The sequence below is a fragment of the Prionailurus viverrinus genome, chromosome D4 (assembly GCF_022837055.1).
Source record: "Prionailurus viverrinus isolate Anna chromosome D4, UM_Priviv_1.0, whole genome shotgun sequence".
Lineage (NCBI taxonomy): Eukaryota > Metazoa > Chordata > Mammalia > Carnivora > Felidae > Prionailurus > Prionailurus viverrinus.
Genome location: NC_062573.1, coordinates 26,424,462 through 26,440,348, shown reverse-complemented (window position 1 = coordinate 26,440,348; position 15,887 = coordinate 26,424,462).

Genomic DNA, 15,887 nt, shown 5'->3' with positions numbered 1-15,887 from the left:
AGCTGACGCCCATCTCCTCCATCAGTAGAGCCACGGCAGCCAAGGACAGGGCCCCCGGGATAAAAAGCTGTCCCCATTCGGACACTTTGCCGTGGCGGGTGGAAGAGACCTGGAGACACGCGTCTTTGTTCTCCCAGTTGGCTATGAAACACTTCGGCCTTTGGCCACCAGAGGGCGACAGTCGCCCACACATCGGCTATTGCAGCATCCTGGGGCATCCGCCCGGGACATCCGGGAGGCTGTGGAAGAGGACTTTGTCACTGAAATTTCGTGGGGACTCCCCCCACCCCCAGCTTTTAAACGCCTTCAAAGCGGCGTACTCCAATCCCAGGGAGCAGCCTAGTTTAGGGATAGCACCTTAGGTACCAGGATACCAGATCCGGGGAGTCTAGACGACTGGTTCAGACTCGAGCTCTGACCCTCCCCAGCCTGAACTGTCTCCTCTGTAAAATGGGATGGTTTCCATGACAGGAGGGAAGTGAAGGGGCTCTGAAGGACACAACGCATGACGAAGAAGTTTTGATCAAAGCTGTTTCTCCTCCTGGTGTCAGTGCCAGTATCCTGCTGGTCACGGAGAAGGATGGGGAGGCCAAGGAGCCCGCCCACCATGACCTCGGGTGTCCCGGAACGTGACTGTGTCCCTACTTCCGAGGGCAGGAGGGAGGCAGGGAAGCTGGGACAGGGTGGGTGGTAGTTCACAGGGTGACGGCTCTGGCCCTGGTTCTGACACCGCCTCACAGTGTGACCTCATGTGTGCCTGGCCATCTGTGCCTCTGGACCTCCCAGCGCCCTCCCAGCTCTGCCATTGCAGTATCTCCCAGCCTGCGGTCCTCTGAGCTGTTTTGAGAGAGAAAGATCACTGCTGTGGGAGTTGGAGGGAGGGGCTGAAGAATAGCCCCCATACACCTGGAGATGGGAGTTTCCCTCTTCCTTTGAGCCTCGATTTTCTTATCTGTGGAATGGGCAGGTTAGACTAGGTGATCTGTAACCATTGTCTCTTCACCCTGTCTCAGTAAATACACACAGAGTTCATATTGGTGCTAATTAAACAAACAAACGTGCCTCTGCCCAACCTGGCCAGGTCTCCAGGGACAGACACTCTGGGGCACATACAAGTGTCAGTTCTGGATCCTGAGCTCCCCGCCCTTCCTTCTGCTTGCCAAAGCTCTCTCCCCTCTGGGTCTCCAGGGTGCTGTCTACGACGGGTCATTTTGTCTTCGGGGGCTTCTTCTGTCTCCATCCACAGCCCTCCATCCTCCCAAGTGAGGGAGCTGTCCACAGCTTTGTCCTTTCTAGTCCCTGTCCCCAGTGCATGACCCACCCACAGCCAACACCACGGGCATAGGGCTATTCCATAAACAGGAGCTGGATGAATATTTAAAGGGAAGTAGTAAGTACTATATTAACAACTTACATGGATGTTGTAATGATCCACAGTGAAATATTCCCTCACCTCTTTGCGAAATTATCATTCCAAACCACGGAATACATTAGGTTTTATGATCTACTCGCTTCCTTGGGGAAATATAAATCTTGAAACATCATCTTCATAGGACAGGGCAAAGAGTCCCCTGGGACACAAGATGTTTAAGAACGTTAACTGAGAATCAGAAATAGTTTGCGATTAATATCGGGGTTTTGTTTATGGGCACAAATAAATCCCTGGTGTAGGGCTGACCTGTAAAAATCTGTCCAAGATGAAAACTCTGATTGCAGATGATGGAAATGGGGAAACAATCTGAATTTAAAGAGGTGATTTGGGGTGCAGGGTTGCAGTGTTTAGGAGCTAATATTTTCTGACCGTAAATTTGTATGCTGTTCAAACATTCCTAGTCACCCACTAAAATAGATATGATAGAGACTAGGAATTTATATCAACGGTCTACAGCCATCCAAGTTTTGTAAGTAGGTCGTGTGAAACGGGAGGTTCTTGTTCCTAGGGTCATTGAAAGATCCCCCCTCAGCCCTGTTGCACCATCACTCAGGTGAGGCCCCCGCTGTGAGATGCTCAACGTTGGGGGGTTGGAGAGAAAGCTGTGTCAGCATCTGGGGCCTCGGGTGACTGGAAGTAGGGGGTCCTCCTGGGAAGAGAATTGCTTTGGGGGTGAGGAGACCCACGTGTGCCCTCTCACTCAGTAGCTCTCCGGGAGGTTAGGCAGGCCTCTTCTTTGTTTACAATCCATCACGGACTCCTCATAGCTTCTCGAACAAAGTCGAACCCTCAGAAGCTCTAGCCTGGGTCATAAAATCCTCTGTGACTTGACTCTGCCCCTTTCTCCAGGATCATTTCCCATCACACCAGGCTTTTGGGACTCAGTACGTACTCTCCACTTCTTGGTCCCTTAACCTGCAGCTTCTTCCCAGAATATCCTTCCTCTTTGAGCCATTTGGTACACAAATTGCTATTTTTTAAAAACAGCACGACGGTCTTCTTGTCTCTCAAGCCTTCTCAATGGCTCCTGGGGAGAGGTAGTTTCTCCTTCCTTTGAGTTTCTGGTAAACCCTGAACATCGCGCTCTCCCTCTGTCTTGCAACCGCCCTGTACACAGAATTACAGAACCTACTTCCCTGCCTTACTGGTCTTGGACTTGGCCAAGGGGCTTGATTAAACCAGTGCGATGTGAACAGAAGAGCCAAGGCCTTAAGAGGCCATGTGTTTTCGTGTTCTCTAGTGCTTCTTTGATTTTCCATGGGAAGAATGTGTCTCTGACAGCTGCTCTCCCAAGGAGAATATGGAGTCACCTGGAGCCAATCTGAATCCAGCCCTTGTCTGGAGCCAACCCCAGCTGCCCTCAGCCTGGAGCAGAGCTGCCTTCACCAAAGCACAGACACGTGAGTGAAAAAAATAGATGCTTATCGGACGCCACTGAGTTTTGAAGTGGTTTGTTATGCAGCAATACTGTGTCAACAGCCGACTGATGCACCATTTCACCTTGGGGCCAGAGCTCAGAGAGGAAGTGCACGTAGAGGAAACCATCTGCTAATTTCGGAGGAGTTAAAAAATATTGGGGCTGGTGCTCTAAGCCTCTCAGAAGAGTCCACCTTCGGCGCGATGCCATGTCTGATAGTGGTGCGTGGGGAGGCAGCACCTTCCAGAAATGGGCAGAGGTAGTGCCCTGGCTTCATATTCGATGCTGGGACAGAGATCCAGGAATTCCCACATGTCCGGTGGGGGGTGACGAATGTCTGGGGGGAGCTCTCTGGTTTATATAGATGAGAGATTAGCACAGGGGCACCACAAAGCACAGGCCGTTGGGATCTCAGGTTGCACAAGGTCTCCAGTTATCCGCCTGACATGCCGAGATCAGACAAGGAGCAGCCACTGGGGGTCCCCAGGGAAGACCCCAGCACAGGCTGCCCCTATAGTATGAGCACATAGCAGTAGAGAATAGATACATGTTGTTTTAAGCCACGGCAGCAACGGAAAACGACTGTAAGCTGGAAGCCTGTTGCTACTCTCCAGCGGCAGGGGATTGTCTGATATAATCTTGTTTTTGTAGAGAAAAAAATGACAGAGATTTATGGGAGAGAGTATAGAGCTGTGGTTACAAGTTCGGCCTTTGGAGGTAAATAGATCTGGAGGTCTTCCTCTGGTTCCACGCTTCCCAGCTGTGTGATCCTGGGCAAGTGACTTACCCTCTCCCAGCCTCAATTCCTGCATCGGTAAATCTCATATTGTTGTTGTGGGAACTGAAATGTGCCTGCTGTACAGTGAGCACCCACTAAACAGAAATATCTATTATTATTATTATTATTATTATATTATACAAAAGGACCTACAGCAATGTGACAGTCATCTTGGGGTGAGGATGACTTTATTTTTGTCCTCGTTTTCTGATTTTTCTATCACGGACAAAATTTCCTTTGGAATACGAGAAAAAACAATACCAGGTGAATTGAAACAGTGAAAGAATCTGAAAATGTTTAGAGCTTTTTATATGTCTGATTTGTTCTCAAACAATGAGCTAGATGGAGTTTGTTGCCTCTTGGGTAATGTTCCCATTTACTTTAATTTTTACAAGCTAGTTGCACATAAATGCTTTCCAATGCCAGTTCTTTTAAACCATTTTTTATTTTTATTTATTTTTTTTTAATTTTTTTTTTCAACGTTTATTTATTTTTGGGACAGAGAGAGACAGAGCATGAACGGGGGAGGGGCAGAGAGAGAGGGAGACACAGAATCGGAAACAGGCTCCAGGCTCTGAGCCATCCGCCCAGAGCCCCACGCGGGGCTCGAACTCACGGACGGCGAGATCGTGACCTGGCTGAAGTCGGACGCTTAACCGACTGCGCCACCCAGGCGCCCCTAAACCATTTTTTAAAAAAGCACAACAGACTGCTTTTGCCCACGTGGTTTGTTCCCAAGACCTTGGGGTGGAAGGGACCCTAGCGGGGCACGCGGCCCTGGGAGAAGCGCATGGGGTGCAGGAAGCCGGGTCTTCTGAGAATGCAGGGTTGGGTGGGAGCATCTTGGGACAGAGGGCAAGCGGGCCGTTGCTTGATACTAGACTCCGGGAGGAAAAAAAAAAAAAAAATCAATGTTCAATTGTGGTTTTAAGGAGATTATGTTTACTTAAGAAAGTCATTAGTTGTGGGTATTTCTTTGCAAATGGCTTGAAACCGCATCTTTGCTTAGCTATGCAAATGTTAGCAGGTAAAGCGAATTTTATTTCTAATTTTAATTCACCAAACATATCGAGTGTCCACCATGTGCCGGGTAGACTGGAGAGTGGATTTGGGCGAGTGGATGAGGAAAAATGGATAAATCAAGGGCTCCAATTTCCCTGAGCTTTATTACCTACTTTAACATTTCCCCATATTTGCTTTATTTTGCTATTTCTTTTAAAATTATTTTGCAAAGCCATTTGAAAGTAATTTCCAGACAGCGTGACTCTTTATCCCCACGGATTTCAGCATAAACCTCCTAAAGATAAGAACATAGTCCTGTATCACCATATGCTATTATTACTAAGAAAAATCAGTAAAAATTCTGTAATATCTAATACTAAGTCTATTCAAACGACTCTCTCGCACTCTCTCTTTTCAGCTGTTTTGTTGTCATCGACACCGATGCTGTGTTTTGAATTGTCTGGAGTAAAAATGACCTTTGTTCCGTGTAGCCAATGGCACTGTGTTCGTCCCCTAGCACCCGCTTGCACAGCAGAGTCCTGTTGGAGAGAAAGTCATGGGCTCAGCAGGGCTGCCTTGCACCTTCCCCTTATGTGACAACAAATATCATGTCTCATAAGAGAAGCTGGTCCCTTTTGACTCCCCTTTCCAATGCTACCCAGGAAGAGCTTACGCTCTCATCCCAGAGCAAAGGCTCAGATACACACCTTGCCTGATGTCACCACCTAGAAAGTGGCAGAGCAGAGAGACTCTGAACTGAGTTGTGTAATTACAAAGCTAGAGCTCTAGGGGCTCCCAGGTGGTTCGGTCGGTTGAGCGTCCCACCGGCTCAGGTCTTGATCTCACAGTTCATGGGTTGGAGCCCCGCGTGGGGCCCTGTGCTGGCAGCTCAGAGCCTGGAGCCTGCTTCGGATTCTGTGTCTCCCTCTCTCTCTGCCCCTACCCTGCCTCAAAAATAAATGAATTATTAAACATTTTTATTTTATTTTTATTTTTTATTTTTTTAAAAATTTTTTTGTTTTTCAACATTTATTTATTTTTGGGACAGAGAGAGACAGAGCATGAACGGGGGCGGGGCAGAGAGAGAGGGAGACACAGAATCGGAAACAGGCTCCAGGCTCCAAGCCATCCGCCCAGAGCCCGACGCGGGGCTCGAACTCACGGACCGCGAGATCGTGACCTGGCTGAAGTCGGACGCTTAACCGACTGCGCCACCCAGGCGCCCCTAAACATTTTTTAAAAAAGAAAACAAAGATGGAGCTCTGCTCGTCTCCCCCCATCCCCCCTGTCTCCCCTTCTCCCACGTGCAGGAACCACTGGAGTGAATAACTCTGACACCAAAGTAGGAAGCGGACCCAGCTCAGTGGAGGCGATTACTGTCCAATGGTGATTCCCCTCACAGTATGCCACAGAAACCATGGCAAGAGCTTCAAGGAAACAAGAGCATTGCCTTCTCCAGAATGACTCCCCCTGACAACCTGTTGACTTAGCTCAGGCTGCCATAACAAGGTGCTGAAGACCGGGGAGGCTCAGACAGCAGCTCTCTACCTTCTCGCAGTTCTGGTGGCTGCAGGTCCAAGGCCATCAATGTTGGCTTCTGTGAGGCCTTTTTTTCTGGCTTATAGACACCTGCCTCTCGCCGTGTCCTCACGTGCACTTTCCTCTGTGCGCACTCAAAGAGACAGACGGAGCTTTCTTGTGTCTCTTATAAGGACACAGTCCTTATTGGATTAGGGCCCGACTGTTATTATCTCATTTAACCTCAGTTTCTTCCTTCAAGGCCCTGTCTCCAAATATAGTTATAGCTTAGGGCTTCGGCGTGTGGATTTTGGGAAACACGATGCAATCCATCGCGCCTGTTCAGTGTTTTTACTGAAAAGCAAATATTTTGGTTGCATCTAAGTTGGGTTTAGCACAGTGTAGATGGTGGTCTGCCTAGCCTAGATGCTTATTTACAATCCTGACCATTCCCCCTGCTTAAGTGAGGTTCCCCTGGCTTTACCCATTGACCCAGCAAAAGGAAATGCCAACTGATCACATCCTGGAGAAAAACCCAGCTCAGCCCTCAGTTTCTTCCTATAGTCTTCTCCTCACACCCTCCCACTGTAGAAACTGAAAATGCCAAATATTCACTGCCCTGTCTCCTTTGCACCAAGCAGGACCATGACCAGGGCTTGGCCAAATCAGACTCGTGCCCGTGATTTGAAGTGTAGCCTGCTGAAGCGGAGGAGGGATCCTGCAGAAGCCCCTCCGGCAAGGCGTCTGGAGCAACAGCAGCCAAACAGTTTCCCGAGGTGGCAGATCTGGCGGCCGCCTCAGTGGGGCAGCAGCAGTGGGGTCTCCGCTGGGCCAGTGATGAACATGGTTTCCAACACTGTCCCAGCTGCGTGGCTTCTGAGGCCCTCTCGTATGCTCTGTGTGCTACTCAGTGTCCTACGACAAAGTTGTTGTCGGTGTGAATTACTGAGTAGATTTCTTCCACTTGCAATGAAGAACTCTGGCTGCTACCTCACCACCTCTGAAGGCCGTGCAGGCACGATCCATTACTAAAAGGAATCGTCTTACCTATTAGCTAAGCACAAGGGATGCTGCAAACTTCCTTTTCTTTCCAAATATACTCTTTCTCTTGGAATAATTTTAAACATACAGAAAAATTGCAAAGGTGGTACAGAGTATTCTCATATACTTTACAACCAGTTTCCTCTATTTTTTTTTTTTGAGAGAGAGAGAGAGAGAGAGAGGATGGGGGAGGGGCAGAGGGGGGAGGGAGAGAGAGAATCTTAAACAGGCTCCATACTCAGTGAAGAACCCCACATGGGGCTCGATCTCATGACTGTGAGATCGTGACCTGAGCCGAAATCAAGAGTTGGATGCTCAACCAACTGAGCCACCCAGGCGCCCTAGTTTCCTCTATTATTAATATCTTACTTTAGTATGGTACAGTTGTCACAGTTAATAAACCGTTACTGATACATTATTGTTAACTAAAGTCCAAACATTATTTAGATTTCTTTGTTTTTACCTATTATACTCAATGTCCATTTTCTGTACCAGGACCCCATCCCGGATTTAGTTGTCATGTCTCCTTAGTCTCCTCTTGGCCATGACAGTTTCTCAGACTTCCCTCGTTTTTGATGATTAGTTCTGAGGAGTACTCATTGGACGTTTCATAGGATGTCTTTCTATTGGGACTTTTCCGATATTTTTCTCATGATTAGACTGGGGTTATGGGTTTGGGGGTAGGAAGACCACAGAGGTAAGTTGCCCTTCTCATCATATCATATCAAGGATACATCCCATCAACATGACTGATCACTGTTGATGTTGACCTTGGTCAGCTGGCCCAGGTTGTATTTGTTATATTTCTCGACTATCAAGTGACCCTTTTTTTTTTTTAGAGAGAGACAGCATGAGTTGGGAAAGAGGGGTACAGGGAGAGAGAGAGAGAGAGAGAGAGAGAGAGAATCTCAAGCAGGTTTCATACTCAGTGCAGAACCCAATGTGGGGCTTGATCCCATGAACGCATGACATCATGATCTGAGCCAAAATCAAGAGCTGGACACTCAACCGACCGAGCCACACAGGCCCCTCTATCAAGTTACTTTTGTTCTTTCTTTCCATTGTGTAGTCCTTGGAAGGAAGGAGCCATGATAGCTCCCCAACTAACAGAGGAAGTTATGATTCACTTCCTTGTGGGTGGGATAGCTTCTGCACAAAAATTTCCTTTCCTTCCTTCCTTCCTCCCTTCCTTCCTTCCGTATGTAGGTATTTAGTACTTATTCGGATCAGTATGGGCTCATGGGTATTTATTTTATATTTTGGATTATAATCCAGCACTATTTTATTTATTTTGTTGCTTCCATATCCCATTAGCATACCCTCCATCAATGTGGGCTTTAAAATCTGTTTTGTTGGCACTTTCTTCCTTTGGCATTGTAAGGTGTTCAAGGCTCATCTTGCCTATTTCCTGCACCATTCTGGGGTTGGCCGTTTCTCTAAGGAGTGTCAATTCCTTTCACTGGAGAATGGTATTTGAAACCACGGTTCGGGTGCTAGGTATGCTTGTAGCTACTGAACGGTTCTTGCCATTTCCTAAGCCTCTCAGCTGAGAAGACAAGATGTACATGGATACACTAGCCTGTGTGTATACGCACGCCTATACGTACTCTATGTGCGACCGTCTGTGTTTATATTAAGTTGCGTAGGAATTCATAGTCTTATCCCCAACTCCCATCCATTGCGCACTCAGCACCTGCGAACCTCCCACGCCCACAATGAGAAACCTCTCCCCCATCTGCCATCCATTTACGTCAGTGTCCAATTCCAGTGTACCCACAAAGTAGGTTCAGAATTCACCCTCACCCCGATGGGAAACAACTTTGTCAACTACAGTAGAAGAGGTTTATGTGTCATTCCTTTTGTCTTTAGTTGTTTTTTAAAAAATTTTTTTACATTTATTTATTTTTGAGAGATAGAGAGACAGAGCACAAGTGGGGAGGGGCAGAGAGAGAAGGAGACAGAATCGAAGCAGGCTCCAGGCTCCAAGCTGTCAGCACAGAGCCCGACGCGGGGCTCAAACCCATGAACTGTGAGATCACGACCTGAGCCGAAGTCCAGTGCTTAACTGACTGAGCCACCCAGGGGCCCTGCTTTTGCCTGCTTTTGCCTTTAGTTTTGCAGACACCACTAACTTGCAAAGTTACCTCAGGCAGCACCTTCTGCTCCACCCCTTTCAGTAAGGCTGTTTGACTTTTGTGCAAAATCCCTTTTTTCTCCCGTTATGCAGATCTCAGCCCAGACGGAGTCAGCCTCAGACAGTCCCTAGGACCCCTTCTTTCTCCTGACCATCCTTCCTCTTTTCTATCCTCCGTCGTCTTCCTGAAACCTGCTAGCCCTTTCCCTGGGGTGGGCCGGGGAATATGAGCTCGGTCTCGAACCTGAAGGAGCAGAGGAGAGTTCTTCCCGTCAAGGAGTGATGCTCCATAGACCTCCGGGGGATGAGGTCCAAGGTCCCAGATCCCCCAGAGGATAGAAACTATAAAACAAGAACCATTTTCTCTTCTTAGGGTTCATGGTCTCTCGGAGAGTTACTTCCAGTATATTGTTTTTCGAACTTAGCCACCATCCACAGACATGAGGATGGAAAGGAAGAAAGGGGTGAATGGGAACAGGGAACAGTGTCCTGCCACGTGGAAGACTGTGTGGACTGGCTGCAGGGTTGGGTGAGAGTCACTCACGCCACAGTTCCACGGGGTAAGGATTCTCCCCAATCAAATCGTTCATGGAAACAAAATTTCATTTGCTTTTAAACATTATGTTCTTCAAATTTCTCTGTTACGTCTATTTAAAAAAAATCACCAGTGTATTGGAATATTTTGAAAACTCACCCACTCCTGCCTGAAAGGTGATCTAATAACAGTCTGGTGCCTGTCATAATCTCTGCAGCTCTGGCCTGGGGGTCCCCAAGTTTGAAGTGGCATCCCTCATTCTGTCCCCGGGGGTGCGGAGGGAGCCCGACAGCCCGTCGTTTCTTGCCTTTGATAAGCACCTTCCTTATACGAATTGCACCTTCCCCTGAAGTAACTTTTCCAGCTTTACCCCTCACCCCACCCCTTCTGTCCCTGTTTAAAAGGAGGCTATTCAGACAGCTTGAGAACAATGATGCTTCGGGATGGTTTAATCGGGGAAAGGAAACCTGTAGAGGGTCTTATCTGGGGTGAGTGTCTCAAGCATCCAAGATTATCTCCCTGTCACCTTGTGACCCATCTTCTTCATGCCACCTTTTAATTTTGGTAGCAATTACGGTGTATCTGGATAATGCCCATTAGCATATTCATGGTCATCTCTTCACATTTATTGTCCACACGACTCATTAATCTTCATCTACTTTGTGTGTTTGACAGCTCAATCTATTTTGCAATCTCTGGGAAGCAGCCATAGCCCCCCAAAGCCTTTGTTTTCCTGTAAATAAACGGTGTTGGGACCAGAGGACAATGGTGCATCCCGTGGTGATTGACACCAGCCACGGCTACTAATCAGGATGGGACTTCATCGCCAGCTGAGTCGAGTGCATTATGGGGCCATTGTTCCAACGCTGCCAGGGCAAGAACACACACAGCCAGTCACCTTCGCAAGATGGGTTGATTGTTCTTCAAGATTAGACCGAGTTGCCTTATTATCCGTCCCAGACAACAAGGCATCTCACCCAAACAGACGCATGTGCAGGGATGGCCGGTGCGCTGGCCAGATTTGAATTGCTAATGTATAATCTGCCCGGCACAGATGTGCAATGAATATTTGGATGTTGTTTTGCCCGTCAGTCGAAGAGGCTGAATGGATGAGGTGATGAGTATTCAGTGATGGGTCCTGGACGTTGGCCAACAGCAGAGTTTGAGAACTTGTGCTGACGATAATCAGACTCCCCTGCAAAGTACCTTTGCGGTACTTTAGCAGCAAATTCTGTTAGAGACTGGTTGGTGGAAAGTTCCCTTTCCTTTTTGGTGCAATGAGATGTTTCGTTATGTGTTTCAGACTTGGAAAATGTATAGAAGTTGCCTTTATTGTGCCCTCACCTACCAACACTTGAGGCTGTGAGTAACGCAGAGCTGACTGGTTGGGTTTGAATTCCCCGTTTTCTAGCTTATTTGTTTAAGCTCATTTTGCCTGTTAAAATATGGCTGAAAAATTCTATCAACCGTATAGGGCTGCTATGAGAATCCAATGAGTTGATGTACATAGAATAAGCCCTAGAACAGTGCCTGGCTTAAGCGTGTGCTCAACAAATGTTAACAATTACCATATTATTGGTCATTTGCTTTTTCTCAATGTTACTGTGGCCAAGTAGATCGGATACACTGAAAATAAAGTTAAACCATGTTCATTACGTCAGGATGTCTCCTGGCCTTCACTCTGCTGCTTTATCTGGCACAACTCCAGGTGTATGGGACATTTCCCATATTTATATGATCACGGAGTCCTTTTACCAGAAGCATCTCTTACAGCTTATTCCCCCAGAACATACTATAGGAAAAGCTGCCTAGAATATAACACATTTGCAGAGCTTTAAAAGAAAAACATGGGATTCAAGAGTGTATATATAATCAAGCTACTTATATGTGAAAGCAGTAGGAATTAATTATGCAAATGCCTATATTCTCTCTGAAAAATAAGTCATTCAAAGGTAGTATTTGCACGGAGGGAACACAAGGATGGCAGCTAAGAGCTTGTAGGAAGGCAGTGAGACCAGTGGATTGCACTGAAAGAAGTCTAAGCAATCATAGTGAATATCTTGTTAAATAGACATCAAAAGATTAAAATACCTTCAAAGAAATTATTTATATTAAAATAATGGGATAACAGCATATCACAATGCAGATCAAAAGAATGAAGAATGGGAAAGAGAAAGCAGGTGATCTAAAAAAATTTTTTTTAAGTTTTATTTATTTATTTTTGAGAGAGAGAGAGAGAGAGAGAGAGAGTGAGTGGGGGGAGGGCCAGAGAGAGAGGGAGAGAGAGAGAATCCCAAGCAGGCCCTGCACTGTCAGCACAGAGCCTGACGAGAGGTTTGAACTCACACACTGTGAGATCATGACGCAAGCCGAAACTAAGAGTCGGACTCTTAACCGACTGAGCTACCCAGACGCCCCAGAAAGCAGGTAATTTTTTTTAAGAAAAAAAAAAAGAAGGTAGAACAGATTATCATCTATCTATCATCTATCTATCTATCATCTATCTATCTACCTACCTACCTTCCTACCTATCTAAAGGTGTAATAAAAGCAATTCTGGTAATTGTTCATTAAACATCAAAGGCTGGGGCACCTGGATGGCTCAGTCACTTAAGTGTCTGACTTCGGCTCAGCTCATGATCTCACAGTCCATGATTTCAAGCCCCATGTCAGGGTCTGTGCTGACAGCTCAGAGGGTGGAGCCTGCTTCAGATTCTGTGTCTCCCTCTCTCTCTGACCCTCCGCCATTCACACTCTCTCAAAAATAAGTAAACATTAAAAAAAAATAAAAAAAAAAATCAAAGGCCAATACTCTTAGATACGAAGGGGGAAAAGCCCCCTAAATCCAAGCTTGCTCCTCTTATTAAACAAACCAAAAAATAAAATATTCTAAGTTAAAATATGGGTAAAATATGATTACTCAAATGTGATCAAGAAAATCAGGTTTGGGAATATTAATATCAAACAATGTAGAATTCTACTTACAGAGTATTACATGTTAGCAATTTCATTTCTTTATTCCAGTCCCTTGCACAAGGTGGGTCCTAAACAGATAGTAGGTTTATTGTAAAAGTGGAAGAAATTGGCAAAATGTACATGGGAAGGGATGGTTTGCTTGCCAGGGCCACTGAGTGGACTATTTTAAAGGATCTCCATTTTAAGTACCGGAGAGGACACCTGCTTTGTCTGCCTGACTCACTGACCTCTGCCTCCTTCCTCTGCCCTGGGCTTCCTTCTCCTAGCTGTAGGAGTCCTGCTGCTGTGGGATCCTGGATTCTGGATCCTGGCCACAGTCTGTGGGAGTCAACCTGCGCCTAGCAAACCGTAGAAACTTGCCCCTGACTTGCATTAAGAGAAGGGTCTGTCTCCGTCCTTCACTGATGTTTCTCCAAACTCTGAAAAAGAGGAACTGATCCACCTGGATGATGCAAGAGGGAGTAAGAGGGAGGTCTCTGCTGCTATTGGTGACTGTGTTTCCTGCCACGAGGAAGAAACTGGTCTACAATGAATGACAATGAAGTCTCCTACACAGAAATGGTATTCTGGTGGCATCTGAATTTCTAGTTTTATTTGATCCTCAAGCCAGACGCACCCCTGCACTTCTCCTGGTTCCGGTGTGCAACTTTTCCTTGTGATAACATGATTCATCCCTGCAGAGTCCCCAAAATTCCCTTGCCTGCCTAAGCTAGTATTGGGTTTCTGTCACTTGCAACCAAGAGTCCTAATTGTGAAGAATGTTAAATAGTGGTACATACGTCCTGACACAGGATATTGTACTGCTCTAGTGAACTGGAGTGTTGAGTTAGGTTTCCTGGTCCCACAACACAACAGAGGCCTCACATTTGGCTGAAAGCAAGCTGGTCAACATGGTGATTTGGTTTGAAAAGAAACATTACCAGTTAGTGATTTTTGTTTTTGACAATTGCTATTTTTGTGTGTGTGTATTGGTAGGCGGTTTGGCAACCTTCTCATGTGTCTATTTTTTTACGCTTTTCCTTTTGAAATTTCCTTCTTAAAAGTTTAAATATTTGCTTTTAGAAATTAAAGTTATTTCTCCTTGAGGCTGCTCATAACTGTAAAAAGTTGGACTAATTTTGATACATAATAATACAGATTAATATAGAACAAACTGTACGTCCCCAGTAGGGCCATTGTCAGAAACACAAATATCTAAAAATATGTTGTAAAAACATAACTGACCATTAAGATTCTTTTATACTTTTATGTTCAATTTTCTTTTATTTTCTTATGAGAAAGGCAACTTATGCCACATCAGAAAATACACATAGAAGAAGAATTTAATGCATTTTGATAGTCACACTTACCTGGGGGCAACCAAAGTCATCACATTGGTGTATATTCTAGTAGAAACTTTTATAATTACCTATGCTCCTGTCCTTTCACATTTATTCACTTACAACATCTCTCATTTCCCATAAAAACGAAACTGCAGCACATGTGCTTTAAAACAACTTTATGAGGTTTAATTTCCATACAATAACATACCCTTATTTTAAGCCCATATTTTATTAGTTCTGATAAATTCATACATCTTTATAACCAGCATCATAATAAATACATAAAACACTTTCATCCTCACAAAGTTTCTTTATGCCCTTACCTAGCTGGTCTCGGCCTCACCCTGGGCTGCAAGAAAATAGTGACCCGCCTTCTGTCACTGTAGATTGGATTTTTTTCTCTGAAGTTTCCTACTAACAGTATGAATTCTTTTGTGCCTGGCCTCTTTCCCTCAGCAGCAGGCTTTTGAGATTCATCCGTGTCATTGTGTTTACTGCTAGTTCATTCCTTTTTATTGCCGAGAAGTGTTCCATTGTATAATACAACCACATTTTGTTGATCTATTATCATTCTCCTATTGATGGGCACTTGGATTGTTTTCAGCTTTTGACTATTAATACATTAAACTGCTATGAATATGTGAATAAGTCTTTGTTCAGATATATGTGTTCACTTATTTTAAGCAAAACACCTAGAAGTGGAATTGTTGGTTTGGACGGCTGGTGTCATGTTTAACTTCATAAGAAACTGTCAAAGTGCTTTCCAAAGCGTACTTTTTAATATTTCCACCAGCAATGGGTGAGAGTCTAGGTGTTCCATATGCTTGTCAACATTCTTACTGAGAGTCTTTCATTTTATGGGCGTGTACTGGCATCTCGTTGTGGTTTACATTTGCATTTTCTTGATGACCTATGATGTTGAGCATCTTCTCATGTGCTTATGGGCTATGTGCGTACTTTCTGCAAAGTGGCCTTTCGAATCTTCTGCTCTTTAAAAAATGTGGGTTATTTGTCCTTTTGAGTTGTTAAGAATTCTTTACATATCCTGGCTGCAGGTCTTTATCAGATAAATTAACTATGAATATTTTCTCTCAGTCTGTGTCTTGCCTTTTCATTTTTTTGAAAACACAGTGTCCTTTGAAGAGCAGCAGTTTTTAATTTTGATGAGACTTGACTTATCAATCTCTCCCTTTAGGCTTTGTGCTTTTTGTGTCCTATCTAGGACATCTTTCCCTACCCTAAGGTTATGGAGATTTTCTTCTGTTTTCTTTTCTAAGTTCTGCAGTCTAGCTTTTATATTTAGACCTAGAATCCCCTTCAAGTTTATTTTTGTGTATCGTGTGTGGTAAAGGTTGAGGTTTTTTTCTCCCCCATACAGGTATCCAATTGTCCCACATCATTTCTTAAATAGACAAATCTTTTCCCCGTTGAGTTTCTCAGCACCTTTGGCAAAAATCAATTGACTGCATATGTGATGTATTTTAGGACTCAGTTCTGTTGGATTGATCTATTCGTCGTCTGTCCTCACTTTGGTACCACACTGTCTTGACTGTTGGGAAACCTCCCAATGTTGAGTTAAGCAGTGCACAAATTGACAGGGAACTACTCCTTTTGGGATGGTTTAAACCACCTGTCCATTGCCCCACGGTGTGACTTGCCCTGGCACAGGCAGACTCTCAACGCTACTCTTAAGGGCAATTCATCCAGCCGGTGAAACACTGCCTTCATCCCTA